The sequence below is a fragment of the Pongo abelii genome, chromosome 13 (assembly GCF_028885655.2).
Source record: "Pongo abelii isolate AG06213 chromosome 13, NHGRI_mPonAbe1-v2.0_pri, whole genome shotgun sequence".
NCBI lineage: Eukaryota > Metazoa > Chordata > Mammalia > Primates > Hominidae > Pongo > Pongo abelii.
This window is the reverse complement of record NC_071998.2, coordinates 123328167-123351550: the sequence shown is the minus strand read 5'-3', so window position 1 is coordinate 123351550 and position 23384 is coordinate 123328167. Positions and strand designations below refer to the sequence as shown.

Genomic DNA, 23384 nt, shown 5'->3' with positions numbered 1-23384 from the left:
GAGCTGAGATTAGAATAAATGCTAGGTTCATTCGTTCATGTTTAAAAATAGTAATATATGTGCTCTTCTTTTTCCCATTAGGAAGGATAACAGATACAGTAAGCTTCACAGAGCATACAGTTTAATGATTTTTTCGCACTTGTGTACATCCATGTAGCCACCACTTCCAGAATCCCATAAGGGTTCCTCCTCATTGTTCTCTGTCTATACCTGTGCTGCCCTCCTTCCCAAGTTTAACACCATTCTGACTTCTTTAAACAGTTAATATTGCCTGTCTTTGAACTTCATATAAATGGAATCATGCAGTGTCATTTTTTTGTATGAGCTTTTTTTCACTCAACATCATATGTGTTAGATTCATCCAGTTGTCCTTTTTCTGTTGCAGTGTAGTCTCCTTTGAATATGCCACACTTGATTCATCCACTTGGTTCGTTCAACCTGTTGGGTTCTTTTGTATTAGAAGCCCTAGTAGATGAGTGCAAAGGCTCACTCAATGATGTGGAATGAGAAATGTAGGCACATCAGTCCCTTTTCCGTCAGTGTGCACACTCCTCTGGGAGGGCCAGATGCCCGAGAGGCATTCCTTCACCTGTCCTGCTCAGCCCTTGTACCTTCTTCTGTTTACATCCTCAGTTACAAACAGCATTCTTTTCTAGTCCAAGGCAGTGTTTGCATATATGAGTTGATTGTTTACCTTTGCTCAAAGTCTCATTTGCTGTTTGGTTAGCAAATATTTATTGTACCTACTATGTGTCAGGCATGTTTCTAGGCCCCAAGGATATAAACATCGGCAGGACAGACATTGTCCCATCTTTGTTAAGCTTTTCATTTCGGGGGTGGGAGGAGACCAAAAAAGCACCCCTCAACAAATTAATAAATTAATGCCATAATTTGTAGTTATGCTTAGTGCTAGGAAGGGACTACAGAGTGGGGTAAGGTATGGGAATGGGGGATACTGTTAAATAGGGGGATCAAAGAAGGCTTCTCTGAGGAGCCAACATGAGACAGAGACTTGACGAATGAGGAGGAGAAAGACCAGTGAAGAGCCGGGAGGATCCCAAGGGGTGACTGCTCTGGGGATCCTTTCTCTAGCTGGTGGACGCTCTTATGCCACCACTTCCGTGATTTTCAGGCTTTCTTCACAGTTCACACTTGCTTCCAGGATAGAAGGAATGTAACCAGCCAGCCTCGACAAGTAGCTTGTGTCTGTTGCTTGCACACACAGGGGCCATATTTTTCAAAAAGAAGCTCGCTACAGGGACAGCTGCTTTTAGTGATGAGAGCCAGAGTTTTGACTATTTGGCAGAATGCTTCTTAAGGGCCGTTATTCTACTGTTGTTTCTCACGTGTTGATTTGGTGATTCTGCAAATCTCAACTTTCAGCTCTCTAAAGTCTAATGGGCCTTGTAACTTGTCATTTTCCCTGCATGGATTGTCTACCGAGGCAAGATGTTTGGCGAGAAGTAAAAGACTTTCTAATGGTCCCATAAGACTGGAGCCAAAAAGTATTTGTTGCTAAGTCTCTCATGACAAAAGTCAGTTCTTAGTCCATCTGTTCACCATTTGTTAATTTGCATTGGCTTGAAACCTGTTTACAGGTGACATGCTATTATGAGGACACTTAGAAACTATTTTAAGCATCAGGGCAATCAACAGACTGTTCTCATGCCAAAAAAAAAAAAAGAGCGAGAGGTGTTCACAACTGTCATTATAAATTTATAATAAATCACTCAAAATAGTTTCAAAGAGAAAAGTGGTTACTATGTCCTAAGAATACAACATAGAAATGATTTCCTATACTTAGTAGCCTATTTCCTGTGAAAATTGACTGCTGCCTTTTCACATCATTGAGCTTTTTGAGCTTACATTATCCTGGAATCCCATTATAGAACTACTGTCCAGTAGGCAGAATCTATATCTAAAAGACATCAATTGCCTCCCCCACTCCCCTTTTTGTTTCTTTTTAGAGGCATGTTTTTCCTCTGTCACCCAGGCTGGAGTGCAGTGGTGTGATCACAGCTTACTGCAGCTTCAAACTCCTGAGCTCAAATGATCCTCTCACCTTGACATTTGAAAGTGCTGGGATTATAGATGTGAGCCACTGCGTCCCGCCCCATTGCACTTCCACTGAGCACCTACTATGTGCCACTCATTATGTTTGATGTTGGCTAGAAATGCAACATGGCTGCCGGTCTAAAAAGTTTTGTTTTTCTTTTTTAAGCTAGGAAATAGAACAATAATAGTATATACATAATGTAGATTTTGAAAAGGTAACAAAAACATTAAAAAATAATGTTTTTGTTATCTGAAAAAGTTATTAAGATTAGGATGGATATTGTTCTAGACTTTTTCTGTGCATATGTCATACATAGTTTTTAAAAGCAATAGTTTTTTTAAACCAATAAATAGGTTTTAAAAGCAAAATGATCTCCAAAAAGGAGTATATTATAGTATTGTTCTATTTCATATCTCAACCTTTTATTGAATATAGTTGTGACATTTAAGGGAGCATAATTTGATCTATGGAATATTCAGATTTGCATATCAATATCCATCTTATGGTTGTATTCTATAGAAGACTCCTTATTACAAAATTTTTAAATTTTTTTTATTATACTTTAAGTTCTAGGGTACATGTGCACAACGTGCAGGTTTGTTACATATGTATACATGTGCCATGTTGGTGTGCTGCACCCATTAACTTGTCATTTACATTAGGTATATCTCCTAATGCTATCCCTCCCCACTCCACCACAACAGGACCCGGTGTGTGATGTTCCCCTTCCGGTGTCCAAGTGTTCTCATTGTTCAGTTCCCACTTATGAGTGACAATATGCGATGTTTGGTTTTTTGTCCTTCTGATAGTTTGCTGAGAATGATGGTTTCCAGCTTCATCCATGTCCCTACAAAGGACATGAACTCATCCTCTTGTATGGCTGCATAGTATTCCATGGTGTATATGTGCCACATTTTGTTAATCCAGTCTATCATTGATGGATATTTGGGTTGGTTCCAAGTCTTTGCTATTGTGAATAGTGCTGCAATAAACATACGTGTGCATGTGTCTTTATAGCAGCATGATTTATAATCCTTTGGGTATATACCCAGTAATGGGATGGCTGGGTCAAATGGTATTTCTAGTTCTAGATCCCTGAGGAATCGCCACACTGTCTTCCACAATGGTTGAACTAGTTTACAGTCCCACCAACAGTGTAAAAGTGTTCCTGTTTCTCCACATCCTCTCCAGCATCTGTTGTTTCCTGACTTTTTAATGATTGCCATTCTAACTGGTGTGAGATGGTATCTCATTGTGGTTTTGATTTGCATTTCTCTGATGGCTAGTGATGATGAGCATTTTTTCATGTGTCTGTTGGCTGCATAAATGTCTTCTTTTGAGAAGTGTCTGTTCATATCCTTCGCCCACTTAAATGTTAGACCTAAAACCATAAAAACCCTAGAAGAAAACCTAGGCAATACCATTCAGGACATAGGCATGGGCAAGGACTTCATGTCTAAAACACCAAAAGCAATGGCAACAAAAGCCAAAATTGACAAATGGGATCGAATTAAACTAAAGAGCTTCTGCACAGCAAAAGAAACTACCATTAGAGTGAACAGGCAACCTACAGAATGGGAGAAAATTTTTGCAATCTACTCATCTGACAAAGGGTTAATATCCAGAATCTACAAAGAACTCAAACAAATTTACAAGAAAAAACAACCCCATCAACAAAGTTTTTATTATAAGCACAACATAACTATAAACTAACTTTTTGCCATTAAGAAAATCCTTTCAACCCCCTTATAAAACACCAAAATCCTCCAAGGTTGCTATGTTAATTATCTATTGCTTCATAACAGATTGCTCTAAAACTTAGTGCTTTAACAGCCATGAACATTATCTCTCACAGTTTCTGTGGATTAGGAATCTAGGAGTGGCTCGTTTGGGTGGTTCTGGCTCAGAGCCTCTTGTAAGGCCACAGTCACCTGAGGTTTGGCTGGAGTTAGGAGCTCCACTTGCAAGGTGGCTCACTCACATGGCAGGCAAGTTGGTGCTGGCCGTTGGCATGAGATCTCGGTTCCTCTCCACCTAGGCCTCTCCGCAGGCTGCTTGAATATCCTCATGACATGGCTTCTGGCTCCTCCAGAGCCAGCAATCTAGGAGAATGAGAGCCAGGCAGCAGCCATCCTTTTTATGACCTAATCTCAGAAGACACACAGCATCAGTTCTACCCCATTCTGTTCATTTGCAATGAGTCACGAAGTTTGACTGACATTCAAGGGGAGGGGATGAGGCTCTCCCTTTTGAAGAAAGACGTGTCCAAGAATTTGTGGACATATTTATTTTAAAACCATCACATTGCACACAGGAACAATGGCTGAGCCTGTAAACCCCATTCACTTATTTATTCAGTAAATATTTACTCAGGGCCTACAAATGCTTGGTTCTATGCACTGTGCTGGGGATTCAGAGACGAATAAGATATAATCTTGGTTTTTGGGAAGTTCTGAGTAGAGACAGGAGCAAACAAGGAGCAGAGCATCATAGCAACATGGACCAAGTTGACTGACATGACCTTCTTCCAGTGCCTGAGAAGGCCACGGGCAGAGTGGGGAGGGAGGTCCACTTGGGGAAGCCCACCCGCCCTTCGCCACATTTCTTTGCTGCTGGCTGTGAAGGATGGAGGCTTTATTTCATTGAGAATGCTAGATGCTTTCTTGCATAGGCTTACAGGATTCTAAAGAAAGGTTTTATTTTTAAACAGTGGAGGAAAACAGTGAAGGGCTAGCATCTGGGTTCCTCACACACCTTTCTCTGCAACCCTGTGCATGTTAGTGCCGTGATGGGTAGGTTTCTGCGTGGCTTGTGTTAGCAGTTGGCACTAAGGCTGCTACAGCAAAACTACTAGTTCTGCCCAACTGTGCAGAAAGCACAGGTGTGGCAGGAATGCAGGAGGTGTGTACGATGTGTTTGTTTTTAAAATGCAGGGCTCTAACGGTAGTCTCTGAAGACTCAGATTCCTCCCTGAGCTCCCATAGGATGAGTGATTCATGGGATTAATGATTCGTATCTTTCTCCCCCTCCAAAGAAGCTTGATAGAAGATAAAGATCTTGTTCATAATGAAAGATATTTTATCACGTGTTAGCGTTCAGAGGGCACTGATGAAGTGACCTCACTTCTAGGATTTCCATGTGCTCAAATTAAGGTTTTTGCACAAGGGGCGCTATCGTTTCTGTAAAGAGGCTGAGAAGCTGTGTCCACTGTTGCTGTGCAAACATTGTTGGGCTTCTGAGCCTCATAGGATTGGGATCAGCCTGGAGAGTGGCTGTATCTTATTTAATTTATCTATGAGTTATATATTGAGATATCTATGTATTTATTATTTAAGAGATGTAGCTATGTTTACCTGTGTTCTGTCTTAGATAGCAGCCTCGATTTTCTAATGCAGTGTTGTGTGCTTTTGTGTTAACATGGAATATTGCTTTCGATCAGTACGGCCAGGCTGAATGGCCTAGCACTCCTCTGAGTTTCAACAACTTGGCCTGATGAAATGCCGGCTTTCAGTAACAGCAGAGGTGACTGTGTTCTTATCCAGCAAACCTAGATCTTATTTAGGTTTGAGGGAAAACAAATAGTTTTACAGAAAGCTTACTTTGAAAACTATTACCTCCATGCCCTAGAAGTTGTGGGGACAGGCAGTTTCTCTTGCATTATATTATCTTCCATGAAAAGATTCTGTCTGCTTGATTAAGGGCATACTTGTTTCCCGGGCTTAGTTCTCTGCGGTCCCTGGGGGTGAGCTATTCGTGCTCCAAGCTAAGAACAGCCCATCTACTTGTTGATGGATCCCTCTCACCTACTCCTGGCCTTGTCTCCGTTGGTCTCCTTTTTCCGTCCTACACCATAATTATTTCCCTTTTCTCCTGATCATTCTCATTCATAGACAAAACATGCTTACCCGGAAAACTGTCTCCTGTAAAGAACACACATCCGTGACCGCATTCTGCCTCCCAGCTCCCACCTCGTGTCTCTCCTCTTTATAACAAAACTCCTCAAAAGGGTGGATTATACTTGTCTCCAATTTCTCTCCCACCCCAGGCAACTACTGTCCGATCTCTATACTTATACCTTAGCTTTGCCTCTTCTAGAACTTCTGTGTAAGTGGAGTCATGCAGAACATAATATTTTCCTTCTGATTTCTTCTACTCAACATGTTTTTGAGATTCCTTTATGTTGCATGTGTCAGCGGTTGGTTCCATTTTATTGCTGAATAGTGTTTTTTTAATGTTCTTTGGAGCTTACTGGTGCCATTTCCTCAGCGTTTGCATTTGTTTCAGTATCTTGTAATACTTTCAAGAGAGCAGAGAGTCCTCACTTTGCGTTTCGATTCTTGGATGACTTGCCTCTCAGGTTTGAGTAACAATAACACCACAAAAACAGCATGCAGTGACAAGTGTTGCTGGAAGGAAGTGCCACCCATTCATGAGGTAACAGGGATAATGACACAGCACTCACACCTAGAGCTTCCAGTGTTTGAACAACAGATTGCCTTTGGTACGGCCACTGATTTGGCTCTGGGAGTTTAACTGAAAGAGGCTCATTTTCTGCCACTGCCTTGCACATTAATTCCCAAGAAGATCATTGACTTGAAATTACACATGGTGCTTATCCAGATGATTGGATCTTTTCCAAGATGTGTGGTAGATGCTGTTTCTGTTCTTGAAAGGCAGAGGCTCATGTTGTTTTTTGCTTGATGTAAAACCAGTGGGAATCACAGAGAGCAAAGCAGCAACTTGAATCCATCTTTGGCAATAGTGATGCATGAAGGGGGGGTGATTGTCATTGCTGTTTAAACCGAGCAAGACAAACACTTGCCAGGATGAAGCTCATTAAACAAGTCTCTTCTCGTAGCTTCCTGGCCATTATATCATTATCTCTTCTGTTGCTCATTTTGAGACCTTTTTTAAGGTTTTTGTTTTTTTTTTTCCTCTGCCATACAGGTATAAAACTCCAGGTTTCTGCAGTTCGATTACAAAAACCTGGCTATAGATACCATTTACATAGTGACTGTGAACATGTGTCCTTGCAGGGACTTGATTTTCTTCTTGATTACCTGAGGTTTGTTTTGTTCCTGGACTCTTGGTATTTTGTTGAGGGCAGAATTTGGTTATATGCTGATTAATTGATGTTAAATTCTTCAACTTTGATGGGACAGGAACCTTGAACAAGAATATCTGGTATCTCTTTTTATTGGAGTTGAATTTAGTTTGCCTCTGAGCAAAGTAACAGTGAATAAACCATGAATGTGATGCAAACTGGTTCATTGCCACAAGCCTTGGAAATGCAGAGCATTTCCTCAGTCTCCTTTTCCAGGGACACTGTACAAAGGGAGCAGGCTGGCTCACCCTGAGCTTGGGCTGGTGGGCATAGGTGTTGCCTGGCTTAATGTCCCACAAAGGAAACAGAGAACTTTGCAGCTGTAAGTTTCCTGAGTTTTGGAAAAAGTCATCAAAACTTGGGTAGAAATTTGCTAAGTCATTCTTTCCCCTACTGGCAAGTATTAAGTAACAATATTCATTAAATACCACAGAGAGGCTATGTAATAAAGAAATAATCCTAGGCCTAGGTGGCTATAACTCTCTAGAAGAGTTGAAATTGAGAATATAATTAAAGATTAAAACATTGTTTGCATTCTAGAACATGGAGAAATCTTTTCTCTCCATTGCGGGACCATATTAATAAGGAGGAGATCAGTTTCCAATAACCAACACTACCTAAGCTCATTTATTAATATCAGTCATGTTTAAGCTGTCCAACTCAGACAGCTGCTTTTGCCTTTTTCCTACAAGACTGGAGCTGTCTCCAGGAATGGTGAGGGATACTACTCTTATCCCAGACATTTATCCATATCGATTCCATGTCCCGAGTGTGAATAGGAATGTTTTAGACAGCAAGAGTTACCTGTATTGGGATCTTAGATGGAAAATTATTCAGTTGCCAAAAGAGAGGGATACAACGAATTTCAAGATTTAAGATCCCAATTTCGGCCAGTTTTTGTGCAAAAGTTAAAAGATTGGTAGGAACTAGCATACCTGCCAAGGTTTTATAATTGTGGCTCATGAAGGGTCAGGAGCACTATAGACATTACCAGGCCACCTTGACACGGTGACAGAAAGAAACCCTTCGTGGTCAAATACCTGGCATTCAGAGCTCCTTGAAGCCAGCTCACACTCTCAGACTCACACAGGAACAGAGAAAGGCCTTGCCTGGTTGGATTGTAAACGTTTAACTGCACAAGCACTGTTTCTTTCTCCTTCTGCTTTTTTGTTCCATTTGCCTTGTAGTAGACTCAGAAGGCATTTTGAGGCCAAGGGTATGGGATCATCTTCCTTATGTGTGCCATCTCCAATGTCGCCTTGTCCTCGTTGCTCTTTAGAGTTTCTCATCTGAGGCATCAGAGAAGTCACACCCAGTAATAGTTGCTGAAATGTCCTTTTTCATGTGTTTATTTTATGTACTCCTGTTATTGGCAGGTAGAAGAGGAAAGTGTCTCTCTGAGTCTGTCTTTGATGAGGGAAGGAAAAATGTGATTCAGTGATTGGGCAGAAAGAAACCTTCAGCTTCTTACTCCTAGAAGGTTTCAGTTTTGTCTCTTCCAGGGCAGTTGCCACTTTCTGCCCCATGTTGTGAGACTTTAACTCCTTGAGGACTGGCGCTGCTTGTGTCTCTTTTACGGCCTGGTCTTGACTGTGCACTGTTGGTTGATGAATGAGTCCTGAAGGCTCGTTCCTCTGTGTGCTGCTTACCTGGCCGATGAGGCTCAAAACATCTTTTCACAGCATGTTCTGGACGTGCGTTCCTACTGCCTGTGGCTCTTAGTGGATTGGAAGTGTAAGCATTGGGTATTTGAATGGCCAGGAACCAGGTGCCATTTGGACAGACAGAAATGCCTATGGGTAGGGCTCTGTAGCTGCAGGTCTGTCCCCAGTGGCAGTGGCGACCCTTCCTGCAGAGTGAGGATGGATAGGGTTGGATCTAGAGGTACTGGCAGCGAGCAGGGCCCCAGAGCCAGGCAGAGGCCTTGCAGTGCGCTGCTGCAGGGAGAGCAGGCCCCCGGGGCTTGTGAGCAGGGGCTGATATGTGGAAAGTGGTATATTAGGAAGATTAATCAAGTAGCAGGATGCAGATAAATAAGATAGTCCTTTGTAACTGTTTAAAAGATAATTGGTTCATGTTACTTATCTTTTATCCCCTCTCTTTGGGCAAGAGAAAAATCTCTGGGAGAAATAAACGAGGAATCCCTCATAAATATTAATGCAAAAATCTGTCTATGGAGAATAAATATAGGGACATTTTGTTTTAAATGCTCTCTGTCGTTATGCTTCATTAGCATATATGTTGTAAAAGTTAGTTTTCTCCCCTTGAGAGAACCGTACTCAGTTCAATAAGCCACAGACTGAAATCTGTAGCCTGTCAGGGACGGAACACTTTAGGCGGACAGGAGAACTGATTCGCTCTTCTGCTGCGTCCTGGGGGGTTTCCTTGGTTCCCTCATCTTTAGAAGCACTGGCCTGTGGCAGAAAGCTAGGAGGAAGTCCTGGTGGGGGGGAGAGAGAAGAGAGAGACAGAGTGAGGAGAGAATTTCTGTGTGTGTGTGTGTGTGTGTGTGTATGTTCACTCTGAAAGCCTTTATGTACTTTCCACAGGCCAGGTGTATGTTTGACCACGCCGGGAATCTAAAGGTGCAGAAAGTACTACTGCATTTAAACAGAAAATTAATGGGTTTCATTTGAAGCATGTCAAGTTTGAGGTACCCCTTAAACCTTGGGTGAAATGATTTGATGAACCAGATTGACTTTAAAATACTCCAATCCCCCCTTCCCAAAAATACTGGGCGGTGGGGTGCGGAAGAGGAGTATGGAAAAATAGTTGCTAATTGGTTGAAACTGCATGATGAGGGCGTGATACTGTTCATGAGCATAGGGAGGATAGAAGTCTCAGAGTGGATATGTTGTGCCAGCAATTGTGGAGGGAGACCAGAAGAGCAGGCAGAGGAGCTGGTGACAGAGCTCTGCCACCCCATCCCACCTATCCCTGCCTCCCCCTGTCTAGCCTTGCTCTAGCCAACTCTTCAGGCCCAACTGTAATGTGCCCCTTGCAGCCCTTACTATCTGGTTCTGATCCTGGCCTCACTCTCAGCTAACCTGATGTATGTTTGTCTCAGACCCATTGTGACATAGACTAAAATTTAAAACCCAGTGTCTTCCATAGATACTGAGTCAAAGAGAAATTGCATAAAATAGAAAACTGTAATAAAGAACCTGGCCATTAAGCACTAAGTTGAATGTGGCAGCCTGCAGAAGCAGTTTAAAAATCATATTTCATTGCATCCTCTAATTGCATTTCTCCTTTACAAGGTGATTTTATCCAGGAAGACAGCTGTCTGGTGTGGTTATTACATCACTGGCCATTATTGGGCAAAGGAAGAAAAGAAATGGGTGGTTGTGTAGTACAGCTCATCACATAGAAGCTGGATCCTTTTTTTTTTTTTTAAATCTCTCTTTGCATAACAAAGAGCTTCAGGATTGTTAATATTTCACACCATGCCATCACCAACTAATGCTGGTTGTAAGTGAAACTCTTTTGTTTCAGATCTTTCTGTTCTTTCTTGGAATGGAAAGTAATTTTAATGGTTTTGTTTTTTTTTTTTTTTTTTTGAGACAGAGTCTCACTCACTCTGTCCCCCAGGCTAGGGTGCAGTGGCGTGATCTTGGCTCACTGCAACCTCCACCTCTCAGGTTCAAACGGTTCTCCTGTGTCAGCCTCTGGAGTAGCTGGGACTACAGGCGTGCACTACCACACCAGGACAATTTTTTTTTGTTATTTTTAGTAGAGACGGGGTTTCACCATGTTGATCGGGCTACTCTTGAACTTCTGACCTCAAGTGATCCGCTTGCCTCAGCCTCCCAAAGGGCTGGGATTATAGGCGAGAGCCACTGTGCCCGGCCAATTTTGATGGTTTCTTGATGCCTTTTTCTTTCTCTCTCTCTGCCGTATAGATTTTGGCCCAGAAAGCAAGTCCCTGGTTAGGGTTATAGGTCATCAAGAAGCAGTAAGCCAGTTTCTCTTTTCACCTGTGTTGAAGATTGCGCCGGCTCTCACAGGTGCAGCGACCTCAGTAACACGAGAGTAGGCATGCGCGGAAGTGGCTTTGTCTCCTAGCTTGAGCCTTTTAGGGCAGAATGGATTTTATTCTAGTTGTACCAGTCACTCTGAGAGTACTCGTTTAAAATAGTTACACAGAAATTCTTAATAATAACATGAAAAACCTGTTTTCAGTGCAGATTATACTTATTTCTAGCTTGCGGAGACGTTAAATCTCTAATTTTGGTTAGTGTGGAAAGAACTGGACATTCTTTGTGTTTGGAGGCAGTGGTGAGGGGGATGGGTACTAAATGTGTTTCTAAACCTCAATTACGCTCTGAGCTCAGGGCCTGCTGGCCCTTAGGAGGAGTGGTCAGGGCCAGTCCTCACTTTAGGGACATCTGACAGCTGAATAGTAGTAGTAGACTATAATGGGCTGCCAATTAAAGGGACTAGTCAGCTGATGCAGGGCCACAGCTTTGCTCTGCAGGTAAGGGGGACTTTGGAACAGTGACTCCCAGCCCTAGCTACACATTAGAATCTTACGGGGAATTGTTTCAGGGAAGAGGCCCAGTCATCCATATTTTTAAGCAGCTCCTGAGATGATTCCTGCATGCAGCTAAGACTCAGAACCACTGCTCCAGAAGGGGTACTAGGATTGCTCCAGCGATGGAGGCTCTGGGCCAAGAGTTAATCAGAGCATCTATACCACAAGGGAAATGAGCATTGTGGGGGGAATGTTGGCAGAGCTGACTTGCTCAAGGCCACAGATGGGAACCTGCTGGAATTTAGAACTTAGAAGAAGGTGGATCCTAACTTTGTTGCTGCCTCATCAGCTCTGGAATGTATCTGGTATCGTCAATACCAATCATTTTCCTGACCTGTTTTAGCTTATTATGCTCAGATCCGCAGAAAAGGATAGGCTGGTGACTTTTTGCTTTTTTTCTTTTGAATATATTATTTCATTTTATAATAGTGGTTTGATCCCTCTAATTAAATTGGTATCTATGACTAAGCATATTGCATTGTCATTTATGTAAATCAGAAGTATACAGTTTAATTTATTGTGATCTGATGTATATTGTTTTTTCCTTTATAGTTGTATTTTTTCAGCTTTATTTGAGGCTACAAAAATATAATAAATTATACCTGTTTAAAGTATATAAATTGTGACACATGTGTATGCCTCTGAAACTATCACCTTACTCAAACATAATCAAGACAATGAACATATTTCTTACCCTGAAAGTTTCCTCATGCCCTTTTATCATTTCTTTCACCCTCACCCCAAGCAACCAGTGATCGGCTTTTTGTCACTATAGTTTGCATTTTCTAGAAGTCATATTAGAGGAACTATACAGCATATACTTTTTTTTCTTTTTTTTCTTTGAGGTAGGATCTTGCTTTGTCGCCCAGGCTGGAGTGCAGTGGTGTGATCATAGCTCACCGCAGCTGCAAATTCCTGGGCTCAAGTGATCCTCCTGCCTCAGCCTCCCAAGTAGCTGAGACTACAGGTGTGTGTCACCACACCTGACTAATTTTTAAGTTTTTTGTAAAGATGGCCTAGCGTATACTGGTTTGTTTGTTTGTTTGTTTGTTTATTTATCTGGCTTTTGACTAGGTGTGGTAACTCACGCCTGTAAGCTAAGCAATTTGGGAGGCAGAGGCAGAAGGAGCACTTGAGTCCAGGAGTTCAAGACAAGCCTGGACAACAGAGTGAGACCCCATCTCTAAAAAAAACAATGTTTTTTTAACCTGACTTTTCTACTCAGCATAGTGATTTTGAGATTCATCCATATTGTTGCATGTATCAATAGGTTATTTCTTATTATTGCTGTATGGTACTCCACCGATTGGATATACTGCAGTTTGTTTATCCATTTATCTGTTGATGGACAACTGGGTTGCTTTGGCTATTAATAAAGCCAGTATGAACATACATGTACGAGTCTTTGTATGGACATGTGCTTTCATTTCTCTTGGGTAAATATTGAGGAGTACAATAGCTAGGTCATATGGTAGGTGTGTGTTTAACTTTTTTAAAGATTGCCGAGTTGTTTTTCAAAAGGTTGTGTCATTTTTACCTTCCCACCAGCAGGGTATGAGAGTTCTAGTTGCTGTGCTTCCACCAGCACCTGACATTGTCCGTCTTTTTAATGTTTAGACATTCTAGCAGGTATGCAGTGGTATCTCATTGTGGTTTAACATGAATTTCCGTAATGAGTAATGGTGGTGAGCATGTTCTCATGTGCTTATTTGCCATCCGTATATCTTTGGTGAAGTGCAGAAAAAGGCTAAGGCTTTTTTTCCATGAAAGGAAATTCTGAAAACCTGTATTTCTCAAAAGTGATTTTACTTTTGATCAAAAGTGATTTTACTTTTGATCAAAAGTGATTTTACTTTTGAGAAATATAGGTTTTCAGAATTTCCTTTCATGGCTTTGAAAATGCCTTAATGTAGAGCCTCTCTTAGATCAATTTTATACTGATTGATTGGTGAATGTCCTTTGGACACCCACTGTCTGCTCATCATTCCACCAGTTGCTGTGAGGAATTCAGAGGAAACAGTAGTTGCGGGCTGGAACACCAAGGAGTCCAAACACTCCAAGTTTTGCTTAAGTATTTCATGGTGTTTCTTAACCTTGTCACCGCCTTTCCTGTACAGATGTGATAGCTGTGGGGCTGGAGTTGGTGCTGGTGACAGGCTTTTAATTAGTTTGTCCTGATTTTTTATTTTCTTTTGGTAGAAAAACTTATCTTTGAAGCACTGAAGTCTAGATTCTTGCTCTTCTTTATCTGTAATTGTTATTTTATTGGCACTATGCTTTTTATTCATTTTTGCAATTCAGTAAATAAAATCTAATATCTACAGTGTTTGGTGCTAGTATTCAGTGATGAATAACCTTCCCTTAAGGAGCTTGCAGTGTACCTTGGGGACCAGCAAAGAGGCCTTTTGGATCCAGAAGAAGGCCCTTCTTCTGGGATCAATGCCAGGGTGATCCCCATTGTCCTGTTCATCTTTGTCCCTTAGAAACCTTGTCTTTAACCCTTCAGTAACCACACCAAGAGACTTTTCCAGACTTGGGTCTCACATGAAACTTAAAAAAGACCTAGTCTCTGACATTGATAGACACATCATGATAGGACAGGACCAGCTCTGGGAATTTTTTAGTGGACCCAGCCCATAGATAGACTTCATTATGGATTGTTGAGCTGAAACTTCTCATCACCCTCCAACTCTCTCTTACCCTGCTATGTTTTGGGGCTCCGGCAAAGATATTCCCAGGTATGTCTTTTAAAGGAATGGAACTCTTTCTTTGCAGCTTCCCCCGGTCCCCACACAGGGATTTCGATTTGCTGGGTACTTAATGTCCCCAGAGAAGAAACCTTGGGGCATCACAGTGTTCCAAAGGTTTCCTTAGAAGTCTCTCACAGTCTTAAATTTTTGTTTCATGTTTTATCAGCTCCTTAAGCTAGCATGAATCCCAGGCGCAGTAGCTCTAGAAAGCTGTCCTTTCCCTATTTGACAGGTAACAAAATAGATTTAGATTTTTTTTTTTTTTTTTTGGTGCACTTGGGCACTGTGGAAAAAATAAAACAATTGAAATTAAGTAAATACATTAAGTAAATCAAAGCCACCAATTTCCTTTTCCCTCCTTCTTCCTGTCAGTTAACATGGACGTGCCTCCCAAGTGTGGCTTGCACAGGACCTGACTTTACACATCAAATGTGGGGCTAGGATTGGTTTGTACAGACCTCACCCCACCATTCTTTTTCCTTATTAATACTTTCTACGCTTTTTAATTTTAAACAAAGGAGCACTTAGAATTTAAAGGTCTCCTATGACCAGTTAATTCAGTGCAGTTTATTGAGTAGGCATTTAGACAGTAGATGGAATTGCCCTCACCCCTGAGGAACCTCTGATATCGTTGGGTAGTATTTAGAGCGTCGTGAAAACCCAGACCTGGAAGAGCCAGAAGGCATCTCCTTTCTACCCTCGTTTCATGGTGGAGGAAATAAAGATGCAGATAAGTGAAGCATTTTCTCCAGCGAGTTCTCAGACTTTTTACTAACAGACCCAGGCCTGGAACTTCTTGGTTTCCCTGCTCCTATAATGCTCCCACTGATCATCTACCGCTGTCTTCCCTTCTTGGAGGATAGGGAGTGGCCAATGGAGGAGGAAGGAAAAAAAAAAAAACAGGCTATTAAAAATGTGTCTTTTTTTTTTAAGATGATGCTTTTGAGTGGTATTATAGAATCACTACCCTGTTTTGCTGTTCGTCGCTCTCCCCAAGTGTGCTCCTTCCCTTTTTGTTTCTGAGACTTGCGTGTGAACCTTGCCCATTCCTTCTGGTTCTTTGCAAATGGAGGGGATGTTTTCAGCACTTGTGTGCTAAGAATTAGAGCTTTCTGCTTCGGTGCTCTGTGGCCCTGGAACTCTGCCCTATTAGCAGTGCTTTTTGGCAGAGCAGTAAGACTTTATCAGCCAGTGGGAACAGATATTTCTGTTCTACAAATGAGCCCAGATTTATAGACTCAGAGTTCAAAGAAATTAGATGAGAGATCACCAACCAAAGCAGTCTGCAGTGAGGAAACGAACACCATCGGACTGGTTAATAATGAAAGCCACTGCACAGAGCACTCATGTAGTTTGAACGCTGTCCTTTGAGAGGTACTGTTACTTGCCTCAGCTTTACAGAGGCCAACACCGAAGCTCCCACTTTGTCTGGAGGCTCCCAGCTAGGAAGTGCTGGGACTGGGGTTCAAACCTGGGCACAGAGAACCCGGAATCTGCATGTCTCAGCTGTAGTACAAGGCAGAGGATTAGGTTCTCAGGAAGCAGAGGTTGAGTTGGAGTTGGGCTGCAGTGTATTTATTAGGGATCACCCCCTGTGAAAGAAAGTGGGAGGAAGCAGGACTGCTGGGGGAGATGGCAGCTTGTGGTGCAGGGCTGGCAATGCCTCGGTCAACCCAGGGGATCTCTGCAGCAGGGTTACCTGCCTTGTCCTGCGTTGGCCGAAAGGCTGGGCCTTTGTACCCCTGCCTCACTCAGTCACTGTGTGCAGGTGGCCCCAGGAAGGCTGTGACCTCGGTGAGATAGCTGTCTGCAGCGGAGGCTGACCCTGAACATGCTGATAGCTGGAGGCTGTATGCCGATCGCTGTCCTGTAGCCAGACAGCAGGTTCTTCCTGAAAGAGGATCTGCCATTGCATCTCCTTGTCTACCCTGATCTTCATCAACTGTGATACTATTACTAGATGGCTAAGCTCCAGCATGCTGGAAGTTAATTCTTTATTCTCCTGAAGCGGCAGATTTGTACAACCTTTCACCATGATAAGATAAGGGCTTACAGAGGAGAAAAACTTGGCTTTTAATTTTAATTTTATTTTTTACAATGAATACCAACTGTTAAACTACTGTTGACCCTTAAACAACACAGTGTCGGGGTACCCATCCCCCACCATAGTCAAAAATGTGCATGACTTTTGACTCCCCAAAAGCTTAACTGCTAATAGCCTTACCAATGGCATAGTTGATTAACACATATTTTGTAGGTTGTATGTATTATATACTGTATTCTTACAGTAAAATACTCTAGAGAAAAGAATATGTCATTAAGAAAATCATAAGGAAGTGAAAAAATATTTACTATTCATTAAGTGGAAGTGGATCCTCATAAAGGTCTTCATCCTCATTGTCTTCATGTTGAGTAGAGTAAGGAGGAGGAGGTTGGTCTTGCTGTCTCAGGGGTGGCAGAGGTGGAAGAAAATCTCAATATTTAAGTGGACCTGTGTGGTTCAAACTCATGTTGTTCAAGGGCCAACTGTGCTGTGTTCTTCACTGCCAGACACCTATGTATCACTGCGTCTCCCTGTCTTCTCAGCTATCCTGTGTTGCTCAGTTCTACTTCTACAATTCTACTACATACATTTGAGGAGCTGCCCCTCCAGGAGTCCAATGGGGCCTCCCTTCCTGAGGGAGAGCTTAGAAGCTTCGTGGGATCAAGATCAACTATAGCTTCCACCTCTGCAGTTAGTCTCGTTCTCTCTCTCCTTTGACATCCATTCCAGATTTGGCTCACCCTTAGCTGTGACCTCTGCTGGCTCCAGTGGCTCCTACAGTGGCAACACCCAGCACTTCATCCCTGGCAGGTCTGAGCCCCTCATCACTGTGCCTTTCTCAGGCCAGAGTTGCTATGTCTTCATTCACGGTCAAAATCGAGCAAGGGAGTATCCAGGGGTACCCAGGCTCCACAATATTTGTCTCTGCTTCCGTTGTGTAACAGCAGCCCCTGCTTCTTATGAGCAGAACCAATTTGGCAAGATGGTGACTCTTTTTTTTGACTACTGGTCCCTGGACCAGGAGCCCAAAGTGCCCAGGTGGCAGCCATAGCTTATAATGCAGTGAGATCCCTGCTATTCCCAGGCAAAAGTGCGGGGATCCAGACTTGGGCTTTGCAGACCAGGATCTCTAACTCTGCAAAGCCCAGAGTTCTGGAAAGGGGATGCTTGAAGTCTGCCGTGGGATATCAGGAATTATGGAGTGTAGAGGACACTCCTGCTTCCTCCCCTTGACTCCCAGACCCAAGTATTCTTCCTATTAGGGGAGAGTACCATAAAAAGGTCTTTGATTCAATGCATATACTGCATCCTGGAGGATGGTACCCCATCTTTGCTGAGTAGTGCCTCCATGCTGGTGCTTCAGCTGTGCCTTCAGCAGGCTAGACCACGTCTGCTGGGTGGTAGTATGTGATGTGATCAATGAATTCCATGATCATGGGCCTACTACGGAAAGTGGGTTCCTTGATTTGATATAATATTATGTGGGATCCAGTGCTGTTGGTTCAAAGATTGTCACTAAGCCCTTGGATGGTGGTGCTGACTCAGACCCTGTGAGTCAGAAGGACAAACCCTTAGTTGGAAGGCATGTCTATTTCTGTTGGACAAATATCTGGCCTTCCAAGATAGAAGGAGTCCATTGACTTGCACCACGTTGATGGTTGTGCTCCTTGAGGAATAGTGCCATTTTGGGAACTTGATGATTGTCTCTGTCATTGGTAGATGGGTTATTTTTTGGCATTAGCAACTAGATCAGCTTTAATAAGTGCACATCCATGCTGTTGGGTCCATTTCTGTCACTGTGGCCACTTTATTCATGGGTCTATCACGCTAACAATGGGATGGCTGACGTCAACTGGTTGGGTCACTTTTCTGCTTGATTGTTTAATGCCTTTTCCGTGGTGGGTGATGACATGTGACACAAAGCTTTTCCACCCTTCATGTCCCCTCCCCATATGCCCATGTACATGTCCATACCTCATACTTTCTTGTCCTGACTTTCCAATCTTTTTCCTTCTAGGACCTTGACAATCTTAGCAGACCACTCACTGCTGCCCATGAGTCTTCCTGTAGTCTAGCCTTGAGCTACTGCTTTTCCCATATAAAGGGCACTGCTTGAAGCCCTACTCCTTGGGAGGCTTTTCCCTCACAGCTGTCTTTTCTGTCACCCCTAGTGAGTTTGTAATGCAGCTGCCATGGTTTTTTGGCTTTTACCCACATGCCAGAGTGACCTGTCTGTTTAAGCTTGGACATTTCCCCCTTCCTCCATATGCTCATGTAGGATTCCCCCAGGCAACCACAGGCATGAGCTGGGGAGGGCCACTGGGACTACTGTGATGGGCGTTATGTGTTATAACAAAGGGCAAGAGAACTTGCCCTAAGTCAGAACTCTAAGTGTATATTGTCTATTTCATGGAAATATGAACTGTTCCTGAGTCTTATTTTTGACTGGGATAGAAAAAAAGGCATTCACTAAATCAGTGATGGCTTTGTATGACCTGAGGCCATATTGTTCTGCTCTAGCAAAGATGCCACATCTGACACCATGGTGGCGATCAGGGCTCCCTGCCTGATTGAGCTCGCAGAGGTCTGCAGTCTTCCAGGATTCATCTGGTTTCTGCAGGGGGCAGGCTGGTAAATGAAACAGACATAAAGTGGGACCACTGCCCCCTGTGTCCTTTAGATCCTTCGAGGTGGCACTAATCTCTGCCATTGCCCTGGGATGCAATATTGGTTTTTAATGCAGTATTGGGGGTGGGGGAGGCAGAGACTTCCATTCGGCCTTCCCTACTCTGGTAGATCTTACCCCATAGACCAAGGACCTAATGTGGTAGTTGTAGAAATTGTCAAATACAGTAAGTTCTCATTTAGCATCATCAATAGGTTCCTGGGAATTGCGGCTTGAAGCAAAACAATGTATAACAAAACTAATTTTACCCTAGGTTAATTGAAATAACAAGAGTTAAGTTCCTACAGCAAAACATCACCAAACTTCTAAATAAAGACCAAAATACTTCTGATATTAAACATTGAAGTAAATGTGAGCTATATATACATTTAAGAAAGATTAATAGAAACAAGATAATTATTTACCTGCTTATTCCATTTCAGGGCCTTAGGTGGCTGGCAGTTATCCCAGCAGCTTAGGGTGGCAGGCAGAAACCAACCCTGGACAGGACGCCATCCCATCACAGGGCACACTCATACACATCCGCTCAGACTGGGACAATTTAGACATACCAGTTCACCTAACGTGCATGTCTTTGGGATGTAGGAGGAAATCAGAGTGCACAGAGAAGACCCACACAGACATGAGGAGAGCCTGCAGACCCCACACAGTGGCCCCAGCTGGGAATGGATTTTTTTTCCTCTCATCGATGTTAATGAAATGTGTTGAACAAAACATTATTTGAGGACCTGCTGTATGTTGGTCTCAATTAGTCATGATGCGATGGGTCTGTGGACCCAGTGGATGGACCCACTGTAAACTAGACCTTGGCCAGGGCTCCATTTATTACCTGCTCCCCATGTGCCCCCACTCGGAACGGGGGCATCATGAAGCCTCAGGTCTCTGAGAATCAGTGTTAACTCTAAGAAGTGGCTCTCTGCAGCTGACGCTGACCCTGCGTGAGCTGACAGCTGGAGCCCACGTGTTGACTGTCCTCCCACAGCTGGGTAGCATTCCTGAGGGGAGCTGAGCAGGCGTCTCTGTGTTCCCCACCCTCTTTCGTCCTCAGCTGTGATACTGTTGCTGTATGGCTAAGATCAAGAATACCTGTATTCATTTCTCCCCCTTCCCCTAGTATTCTTTTTGGTACAACCTTTCAACCTGGTAAATAAGGGTCTGTAAGGAAAAACTTGAATTTTTAAAAAAAAAAACATCAATAACAACTGATGTTAAACTATGGTGTTATTTATCCAGCAGATTTAGGTAAGGCACGGTGGTAGATTCTAGAAATACAGAGAGCCCTTGTTCTCAGGAATTTACAGTCAAGCTGGGGATTTGGAACATCCCGCATATGAAAATAAAGATGCATAGGCTAAACGAACAGGTTCTAGAGTGAGATTTCTTGGGCTTGAACCCCGGGTCACCCATGCCCCATCTGTGTGCCTTTGGGCATCTTATTCAACCACTCTCACCATTAGTCTTCTCATTTGTCAAATGGGGATAATAATGGAATGAGAGTACCGTGTTTATGATACAGCGATCACTCAGTAAGTGCTAGCTGCTTGTGTATTATAATTATTGTTGTTTAGAGTGGCAGTAGTATGTCCCAGTTGAATACTGTGGGTGATGAGTTTCTCAGGGATTCCAGCAAGGGGCAAGGAGGAAGGCTTATGGGGCAGATGGGCTCTAAGAGTTATCTTTTGTATGAATATGTGCATTCCTCTTTAAAAGTAGGTACTGGGCCAGGCGCAGTGGCTCATACCTGTAACCCAGCTCTTTGAGAGGCCAAGGCGGGAGGATTGCTTGAGGCCAGGAGTTCAAAAGTAGCTGGGTCAATGTAGTTAGATCCCCATCTCTACAAAAATTTTTAAAAAAATGACAGGGTGTGGTGGTACGTCCCTATAGTCCCATCTACTCGGGAGCCTGAGGAGGGAGGGTCCTTTGAGCCCAGGAGGTCGAGGTTGCAGTGAGCTGTGATCACACCACTACACTCCAGCTTGGGCAACAGAGTGAGACTCCCATCTCAACAAATGAATGAATGAAGGTACCAAAAGAGGTGCAATATCAATAGATGGGAATTTTGTAGATTTTTATCCCCGTTTACATTGAGATGTTTTCTATGTTCACATGTCAAAGATTCTGTTAATGGTGAAAGAAATGATAACAAGGCTTTCCTTTCCTTTTTTTCTCGTTGGTTCAAACTGAGATAAAATTATGTCACCTATAATCAACATTGATATTTTCCACTGTGTACACACACACTCATATTTCTTACACATGGAAGGACATTGTTTTCTTTCCAAATAATACGGGAATTGGGCAATGAAGGATAATAAAATGTCCTAACAGATGTCACCAGGTGAACTTACACAAAGTTCTACTGACAGTCATTTTGGGTAAATGTCTTGGTTATTAATAATTCATGTGGCTCAGCGCGGTGGCTCACGTCTGTAATCCCAGCACTTTGGGAGGCTGAGGCAGGCGGATCACAAGGTCAGGAGATCGAGACCATCCTGGCTAACATGGTAAAACCCCGTCTCTACTAAAAATAGAAAAACTTAGCGGGGCATGGTGGCATGCGCCTGTAGTCCCAGCTACTCAGGAGGCTGAGGCAGGAGAATCACTTGAACCTGGGAGGTGGAGGTTGCAGTGAGCGGAGATTGCGCCACTGCACTCCAGCCTGGGCAACAGAGCGAGACTCCGTCTAAAATAAATAAATAAACAAACAAATAAATAAATAATTGATGTCTCCAAGACACTGAAAATGATTAGTTCCTTCCTAAACCTTCGAAGAAAAATTAAATTTCATGCTATATATTTTATGTTGTGTTTTATAGTATTTTAATTTTGAAAATTGTTTATTTATGTAAAGTGCAGTGCCTTAAAACAGGAAATTAGATTAAAAATATCACAGCTTTATGAGAGGACGGATCATTTACAGAGCTCAGTAAAGATTTGCCTGTTACAGTGATTGAGTTTGGTTCACATCTTTGTAGGGTGTGGGCAGGGATAATTGCTAAAGGTATTTTTCTTGCTTCTAATAGTGGGATGAAAAATAGAGGCTTTGAATTTCTACAGCAACTAATGAAATTAGAATGTTCCTATCTATTTTCTAAGGAATTCCTGGCTTGGTTAGAGAATATAGAAATAATAACTCTGCTTTAAAATTAAGTTCTGAGCAGTTGTATCTGAGAGTATTTCTCTCTCACAGGTGTATTTAGGTCCGTGATGGCACTTACATTTTTTGAAACGCAGCTGTACTTTAACATAGCAAGTGTCTGTTGTTTTGTATGGCTGCCTCAAAGATATTTGGGTGCAAGTAGCAGCTATGAGAAACCGTCAAGGTTGTCTTGGAAGGGAAAACAGGCTCTTGTTTTAGTGCTCTCAGTTATGCTTTAAAAGACGGGACTCGCTATGCTCCACTCTTTAGCATAGCTAGTCCTGTCTTTTAGCAAGAACTCTCCAGATTTCTCATTGTACCCTACCCCTGTAATGCCAGTTACATTGAGTAATGAATTGACTGCAAGTGTTATGGATTTCCCGTTGCGTATCTGATTAACGCATAGTGTTATGTGCCCTTGACTATGAGGAGAGAATACTGTTCCTGGTGATTTGCATAGAGGTGGGCCATGAGATGAATGCAAGCTGCAGTCCTCCAGGAGGTGCGATTCAGCCACAGCTGCTGCACTAATGGGAATCCTAGATCTGGTCAGAACCCACGTTCCTGGGACAAGACTGGTTTTCAGGATGTGGAGCATGGAGTCAAGGGTGAACTGAGAGACCACATCCTCCTGGGGTGACACTGAAATCATTGGCCAGGTGGGCTGTGCAAGCAACCCACAGGTCCAAAAGGACTGGATCAGTGGTTCTGAACGTTTTATTTGAGGATGCTCCGTAAACACTCTGGGATGACTGCAGAATGAGTGTTCTGAGTACTCTTCCAGGCACCAGTCTCTGGGATGACTGCAGGATGAGTGTTCTGAGTACTCTTCCAGGCACCAGACTCTGGGATGACTGCAGGATGAGTGTTCTGAGTACTCTTCCAGACACCAGACTCTGGGATGACTGCAGGATGAGTGTTCTGAGTACTCTTCCAGGCACCAGACTCTGGGATGACTGCAGGATGAGTGTTCTGAGTACTCTTCCAGGCACCAGACTCTGGGATGACTGCAGGATGAGTGTTCTGAGTACTCTTCCAGGCACCAGACTCTGGGATGACTGCAGGATGAGT

General features: G+C 43.0%; 1 protein-coding gene across 3 annotated transcripts in view; it reads left to right on the top strand.

The window, feature by feature from the left end:
- MED27 (mediator complex subunit 27) overlaps window positions 1-23384 on the top strand; it is a 224933-nt gene that overhangs the window by 66035 nt on the left and 135514 nt on the right.